An 8,513-nucleotide genomic window follows, 5' to 3' on the forward strand; every position below is an offset into this window, starting at 1 on the left:
ACGAAGAAGAAGAAGAAGAAGCAGAAGAAGGAAGAACGTCGCGTTCTTACCACTGTGTACTTGATTCGTTTCTTTGCAAGCCACGCCAGGGAAGAAAAAAAACATGAGCGTCCTTCCCATACCGCTCTACTTCCCTGTCGAAAGACGGTCTAGGCACCGTCGTTCCCCGACCCCTCTTGCTACACTCGTGATGAACCCATCCACTGGCAAGCTGGAGCTCCATGCCCTCGTCAACCCGTCCGAACCATCGTCATCTTCCAGCGACCACAATCGCCGACACTCGCCCAGAAGTTCCCTGAGTCGGCGTCGACGTTCTTCGTCGGACTCGCCTTACCGAAGAAAATCCTGCGACAGACGTCCCTCCTCCCGCAAGACCTATTCGCTTATCGACGTCGCTCGACGTGAAGATATCTTAAAGGGACGCCGAAGCGAAGCTCTCCGTAACGATTCCACTCAACCTTTCACAACAATCCCCGTGAGAACTTCAGACATCCACAGAATACAGAACGCGTCGCTTTGTCCAACGCAGTGCGCGGCCGAACATGAAATACGTCCTCCCCTCCAGAATTCCCGTCTTCCGTCAAGTCCTGCGACCATTCGTTCTCAAAAGAGCGTGAGGTTTGTGCCGCATCTTAACTCTCGACGTCCGCCTTCGTCAACCCGTGCGAACCGACGGAGCTCCGTCAAGCATCCCTGGACTACAGCCACATTAGGGTATGGCGCGTGTTCAGTGATAATCCTCGGTGTTATCGTGACCTGCTACTATGTCTTCAGAACCACAACAGCCGGAAAAAGTCTCGTACATGCCGCGATGCGCTACATCGCTTTTGATACGACGACAGAAATGCTGATGGCGAAAACATCAGGAGCGTCCTTCATCGTCGAAGTACTACCGAACGTTACTAGCGCGGGTTCAACCGGACGACAGGAAAGCACGCTCAGAAGCACCTTCCCCAAGTGCACCCGCAGCTTATGTCGCTACCAGACTGACATGCTAAACGTGAAACCATCCGTGGAGCCCTGCACCAACTTTTACAGACATGTCTGTCATCGCTGGATTCAAGAAAAGTCGAACGACTCTTCCTACTTCGAAGCCGACCAGACCAAACACACGGAAATAATGTTGGACACGCTGCTAACCAGCACGGAGAAAGCAACGCTATCTGATACCGGCGGAGTGCTCTATAGGATGTGCAAAGAGTACGTATCTTTCGCCAACTCGAAAGCCAACATTGTGTCTTTGCTGGAACGCGTAGGCCTCCGGAAGTGGCCGTACCAGGACACGATCCGCAGCAAGAGCGAAATGTGGGAGACACATGCTCGAATTTATCGTACGCTCGGGACTTCAATCCTCGTCACTGTTTCCTCGGCTGAAGATCCCGGGAACAGTTCAAAGTCCGTGGTAACCGTGGACGCTCCAGACTTATTCGCGCTGGACGGCGCAAGTCTGCCGTCGTGGTATATTCCGGCACTGTACCGAGCCGTTAGCATATTTGATGCGGAAGCTTACGAAGACATCTCTCACCGGATTCTCAAGTTCGTCTCCAAACTCGCGCAATTAAACGCGAAGCACAAAGAGCGACCTCTAGCGTCTACAATAGCGAGCTTTCCTTTCTACGTTCCCCTTATCAAATACACGTTCAGCGATCTTCTTGAACTCTCTGGAACCAGTAGGCTCCTTGTCAGGAATCAAGCGTACTTGAGGGCTGTGAAATCTCTCATCAGAAGCACAAAAAGCGCGGATGTGTTTAACTACTTCGGGTTCCGCGTTATTCTTCAAGTGTCCCCGTTGCTGTCTGACGAATTCTACCTGATGAGTCGAGCGATGATGACTAGAATGAGCGACAGGTCGCAGATCAGTTGGCCACGTTGGCAACGCTGCCTGTGGTTCATCAACGACATGGATCCCATTCTTCTCCTGAGCCCTTTCCGAAATTACGTCGGTTGGATGATGAAGCCGCCCAACATCGCTTTTCATGTCGGCATGATGTTGAGTACATTTTCCAAGAATATTGGGAAGCTGGAATGGTGTAAGAAGGGACGTGGTTCAAACTGCAGCCACTTTGCCAACTCTACAAAGATAGACGTCGTCGATCCGCATCTGATGAGTTTGACTCCTGTCGTCGACAACTTCACAGTGGGATCCTTCTTCGACTACTACCTAATATTCAAACAGAAAAGTTGTGAGGTTCGGCTGACCCTCCAAGATACGATCAGGAGGCGCTTGTCGTCTGTTCTATCGGTCTTCAGCAACACTGTCACCTACGACTCCGAAGTGTCCACGCTGTATGTCCCCATCGTTCTCGCATATAACACGCTCTACAACCTGGAACGTGATATGTTCCTGCGTGTTCCTTACCTTGCACAGAAGATCTTCGCGGAGCTACTTGAACGCTTGCACGCTTATCTATATCCATCTGATCAACTGATACTAAACATTGGGCAATATCCCAGCAGGTGCGCGAGATACAGCAAGCGAGTCTTCGGCGTTCACGGGCAGTGGTTGTTCCAGGACCTGCTCATGGACATCACATCCTGGTACCTGACATATCAGTATTGCATGGAGAATAACTGGCCCGGTGTCAACATCGTCCGTGGTATCGGGAAGGAGAAGAATATTTTCTTGTTCGCCGCTGTTGGTCGATGCAGGAACAAAGCCGGTGAATATGTCCGGTCCCAGATCAATTCAAAGCCCTACGTTCAAGCTGAAGAGTTTGTGAACGAACCGTTCCTGAACATGAGGCCATTTAGCAGTGTTTGGGCATGCGCGAATGATAGCGCTATGAACCCGCCAGAGAAGTGCACGTTGTGGGATACGTGATTTCTTCCGCCGAATTTGTTGGACAATCAAAATATGCTCTTTAGCTGTCCTTTGGTAACTATCCGGCAACATATGGAAATAACAGAATTCAGCTCCCGCGTGATACTTATGCAAAGAGGATCTTGCATTAAATACTTGTTCTGCTTATGTTTTGGAATGTCATAGTTTACTTTAGCGTTCAGTAACTACCTCGGTATTAAAAAGCGTCCTTATATCGGAGAGAGATGTCTCGAATCAGTTCTTTTACAAAGTGTAGAAAAGATACGAACGAAAAGGAGCGATAAGAAGCATCCTTCTCCGGAGTGTTTCTTCGGAGTGGCATAAAAAATAATTTTCGAAGGCACATGCGGGATGCCCCGGCGAATGCAACGCTGTAAAGGTTGTTCGCAGCTGGTGCTGGGCATTTCGCCGCTACAGAAGGCACGCAGAGCCCTCCCGCGGCGCGTACTTCTCCAGCACTAATTTGCTTCTTAGCTACCGCAGCATCATCGCCTGTAAGATGACGGACACGGTAATATAAGCTTACTTGGCATGCATCGGCGCCCCCTTCTTTCTTGCCAGCGCATAACTGTGCATCGACGATTCCTTTATCTATGTGCTGCGACTGTAGTGGGTTGAATACCCGACCGCACTCGCCGTTATCCCATATCGGGATCTCTGCGTCTCGCAGCTTTTGGCTACTGGGACCACCCGGCGAAGACAGGTGTGACATTGAGCTGAAATATACGAAGATGGCAGAACGTTATGCTTTGCTTTCCACTCTCATATTTCTTATGGAGTCCTCTACTATATAGTCGCGCCAGTATATACGAGCGTTTGAATACTCTGCAGCGCCACGGGAAGACCGAATGCGAACACACCAGCGAAAAAGAACCGTGATCACACCTAGACTTGCTTGGGACTGTACTGCTTGCGGTGCTGTTCCGGAAATATTTTTATTAAATCTTATTCAAAGTCAAGAGCGATTTTTTTATCAAAAGCGATTTTGCAACGCATCTCTCCAGTTCTTGGTACAGTCATTCCTCCTTTCCAGGCCTGTGCTGTCCCTGAGCGGTCCATCACGCTTCATACGCAGGCTTTAAGAGACGCCTTGTACTGGGCACATAGTCGGTGGCGACCTTGTGTTTTAGTGTCGTTTGACCAAAGGAAGGCCTTTGATCGTGTGCTTCACGAATACATGTACCGTGTGTTGGAGTCGAATGGGTTTGATCGCGAGATCATATCGTGGTTCCGAGTACTGTATGCTGGTGCGTCAGCTTCCATTGGTGTCAGTGGGGGTACCTCTGCTAACTTCCCAATAAAGGTGGGTGTCCGCCAGGGCTGCCCCCTGTCACCGGCACTGTATGCCCTAGTGTTTGGCCCGCTTTTAGAGTCCCTCGCCTCCTCGGTTGCATCCCGGATGCTTGCCCTTCCGGGCACATCTGCATTACCGCTTTTTGCGTATGCGGACGACCTGTCTCTCATCCTGACCGACGAGGAAGCTATCGGGAATGTTCTCCAGGTAATTGAAAGCTACGGTAGGGTTTCTAATGCACAGATCAATAGAGATAAAAGCGCACTACTTTTCGTCAACCTCATCCCGTCGTGCTCCGCACCCTTTGGTTTTCCTGTGAAGAATGCCGTGCGCGTTCTTGAGTATGATTTTCTGCCTTCAGGAATATCTCCCAGCACCTGGGCACGTGTCCATATGCGTAGTATTCCTGTGCTCCGGGACTTGAAAGAGCTCGTACTCCCCATTACCTGCAGAGCGCGCCTTGCTGCGTCTTGGTTTCTGAGTAAATATTGGTATTTAGCCAATATCTCCATCCCTCCGCGGACTACTCTTCAGGCCGCTACACGTGCGGCGTTTCAGTTTATCTGGGGCGGTTCAGTAGAATGGGTATCAAGAGGTCGTATGTATCGGCCTCGCGTAGATGGCGGCCTTTTGGTGCCCGATTTCAAAGTGAAGTGCCTTGCCTTAGGTCTGCGCGCGATCTTTCAGGGTCTCCTAGAGCAGCGGCATCCTGCTCAGGGTCTACTAACTTTTCTGTTAGGACCCGACATTCGTTTTTTTTCTGAGCTGACACACACTCGCCCGCGCTCAGAGTGCGTGGCTCCCCACCTGAAGGCATACGTTGTGGCAATGCGCAGCCTGCGAGCTTCTTTCCCTGATGATGACATAACATCATGGCCCGTGCGGCGCCTTTACATGGCACTTCTTGCGCTTAATCGGCCACCCCCGAACTCGACGCGTATTCAGCGCCACATAGCGTGGCGTACGACCACTGCTGGCTGGTTGGACGCCCGTCGGGCCAGTCTTCAATGGCGCTTAGCGCATGACGTCTTGCCGCTGCGTGAGCGTTTTTCCCGTTTTGGTGTAACGTCACCCGGCTGTCCCTTCTGCGAGTACAGGGAGTCAGCAGAACATGCTTTCAGTTTATGTTTGTTGCCGGGTGCCCTGTGGCATCGTGTAGCAGGCCTCTATAGCCTGACGGATGTTGAGTGGAGCACAGTTCGTGGTCTGTACCCCCTCCCTGTCTCGCAGCGGGATAGGCGGCATTTTGTGCTCTTGGTGGTCGAAATCAACTACCAAGTGTGGATTTCACGCTGTCGACGAGTGCACGCGCAGGAGAGCCGCAGTGTGCAGGAGGTGATTCGGTTAGTTAACGCCGGTATTCGCAAAGTTCTTTGCAGGGAGCGTGCGGTACTTGGAGCAGTTGAGTTTCACCGTCGCTGGATGACCTCTGACATCCTCTTCAGGGTGGACAATGGCAAGTTCCATGTTAACCTATGAGGTGTCCACATCCTCGTGTTGTTCTCCCACTTGCAGCTTTCCAGTGTCATGGACTGTTGCATGGCGAAACGGACACGTATAGCAATCTCTGACCAGCCTTAGTCGCTGGGCGAGAGTTGGTATTCAGAATGTTGTTCGAGTCTATTTGAGATGCTGCAGGAAGCCTGCCCCTGTGGCCGGCCTTCCATTTGATGCCAATACACTCTCTCTCTCAAGAGCGGCCTTCCATTTGATGCCAATACACTCTCTGAAGAGCGGTGCCCTCTACATTAATACAGAACCTTCGCGCGTCGCCCCCTATGGCGTGCCCGCAAAGCCTCAAGTGAAAATCCTCGGTGTTGTCTTCGATGGTAGCGGGGTATCTCGTGTAAACTGGCCTACAGTGTTTAAACGTGCCTCCGCTGTTCTTCGTGAACTCAAATCTGTAGACCTTCCCCTCACTTTCCGTGCCCGTTTACTGGCCTCTTGGTACTACAGCCGTCTGTGGTTCCTCACCGCCGTATGTCTGCCACCTACAATCATTCGTGTCGCCATAACTCGCAACGCGTTCCGTTTCCTGTGGGCTGGTTCAGTTGAATGGGTCAGGAGGTCACAGCTGTATCTCACGCGTGATCGGGGCGGTTTAGGCGTGCCGGCTATCACGGAGCGCTCTCTAGCACTGCAGATCCGGGCTCTTTTTGAGGCGCTTCACAATCCTGATCATCCAGCGTGCGCTATTGCGCTTGGTGCACTATTTTCTCGGTCCTGCTGTCCGGTGGTTCACCGATATCACTGATAGCCGTCCCAGAGCAGAAGTTCCCTCCCCTCTTTTCACAGCTTGCATAGCTGCCGTTAGACGCGTACGCGAGATGCCCCCAGACGCTGAGGTCTCTCTTTGGGAAGCCAAGGATTTCTACGCCGCGCTCATGGAGGTGGTGCTGGTGCCCTCCCTGCCTGGTGCCCTCCCTGCCTGGTTGGACGCCCGTCGAGCGAGTCTCCAGTGGAAGATGGCTCATGGTGTCCTCCCGCTTCGTGAACGTTTACACCGCTTCCATATTTGTCGCACGGATCACTGCCCGTCTTGTGGCATCTCGGAGTCACCAGAGCACTGCTTCCTTCAGTGCCAGATTCCGCTGCTCCTGTGGAGCAGAGCGGCTGTTGTTTTTGACCTTCCAAGAGTCGAATGGGCCACTGTAAGGTTCATGGAACCGCTGCCGGTTGCACCAAGGGATCGGAAACATCTGGCGTGTTTGATTGCGGAAATAAATTTCCAAATTTGGATACGCCGGTGCCGGTTGGCCTTCGGTGGCCACGACTGTGGGAGCGTAGGCTTGTTTCAGGCAGTTCGTGTGGACTACGGGCGCTGATCACCAGGGAACAGGCAGTGCTCGGCTCAGTCGAGTGCTCCCGTCGCTGGCTGTGCTCCACTCGCATCTTCCGCTATGATCAGGGTGAGTGGCACATTCTCTTCTAGCCACTTTGCTAGACTTGTACTGTCCTCCGTCGCGACTCTCCCGTATATCATGGATTGTTCGCGTGGTATGGCCCGTACAAACAGCAAGCTCCCTAGGAACATTGTTATCCTGCCTTTCAGCATAGTGCGCGTCTAGTGTAAAGGAACCTACCTCCATAGGTAGCTCTCCTGCTTGATGACAATACACTCGAACTCTATCCCAAACTTTGTCTGTGGCTCATCTCATAGAGTCAACAATACAACTTAGTCTGTCGAAAGGGGACTACCTCCATAGGTAGCTCGCCTGCTTGATGACAATACACACTTAATTGCGAGGTGGCATCTAGCACGTACATCGATCACTACATCATCACGTACACGACTAACCGGCTCTCCTGCCGTAAAGCTACTTACATGTCACCGGCATAGCCGAGGACAAGTGACGAACATGCCTGGCGACCTAAGGGTAACAGAGAGCGACGACAGGGACACGCACGAGAAGCGAGGAAGACCTTAATTAAACAGGCGCAATGCGCAGTGGAGAGAGGAAACCCCGTCTAACACAACATTTTTATTACACATTATATTATTATATACATATTATTATTATTATACACAACATCTATTTTTAGATGCGGTAGCATTTATGAGCGGGATCCCTCCGAGTTTTCTTGAGTCGTAGTATGTCGCTGAGTAAGCCCTGCACTCATTGGCTGCTGCTTGGAGATCATGTGTTCACGCGCGGCGTGAGAGGGTTTGGATCCGCCCCTTCCTCTGGTGCGTTTTCCATGCGAAGAGAGAATACAATCGAAGTGATGGTGCCGCCATCTACTCGAAAAGTGACGAAACTATCTTAGCGATCAAGATTGCCACTCTCAAAATAGGCAAGGAAGAACACGCCCCACTTGCTGCAGACGAAGTATGCGTCGTAGAGGGAATGATGTTTGGGTAAGGTGCGGTCAGTCTGTTTAGGGGTGGCGGCGGTGCACCAAGGCGAGGGGGAATGGTGAGTGATAGAACGCCGAGGGGAAAGACGACGGCTGTAGAGGAGAGAAAGGGATCTGCAGTCGCTTTAGCCCCGAGGAGCTCGACTACTCATCACAGAAAGATCATTAGTATCCCTGAGTAGCCTTCAGTGCGGATGCTCCCTGTACCATGGTAAACGCCAGGATAATTGACGAAGTTACCTCACCTATGCGTCGTAGAAGTGGACTGCAAGGATACCCTCACCCTTATCGTGCTGGTGTGCATTACAACGGAATGGTCTAACGGCATGATCCAGAGGTTCCTTCTAGCCAAAACTCTTTAATTACTCTGCCAGGAGTCGTCGCCTATTTCTTAACCATCTTCGGTGCTCTCCAAGCGTCACCTTCGTATGAAACTCGCAGGAACAGAACATGCTTATGATTATCATGGGAGACTTCAGTACAGACATAAAGAAGCCCTAGAATAACTGGTTCGTGGACACACACACACATACATTGGAT

At 51.5% G+C, this 8,513-nt stretch overlaps 1 protein-coding gene across 1 annotated transcript in view; it reads right to left on the reverse strand.

Annotated features, from left to right (window-relative positions):
* The window catches only part of LOC135370334 (ATP-dependent RNA helicase DHX8-like), a 164,378-nt gene that overhangs the window by 60,330 nt on the left and 95,535 nt on the right, over positions 1-8,513 (reverse strand). The window lies entirely within an intron of this gene.

Source organism: Ornithodoros turicata, chromosome 10 (genome assembly GCF_037126465.1).
Source record: "Ornithodoros turicata isolate Travis chromosome 10, ASM3712646v1, whole genome shotgun sequence".
NCBI classification, from domain to species: domain Eukaryota; kingdom Metazoa; phylum Arthropoda; class Arachnida; order Ixodida; family Argasidae; genus Ornithodoros; species Ornithodoros turicata.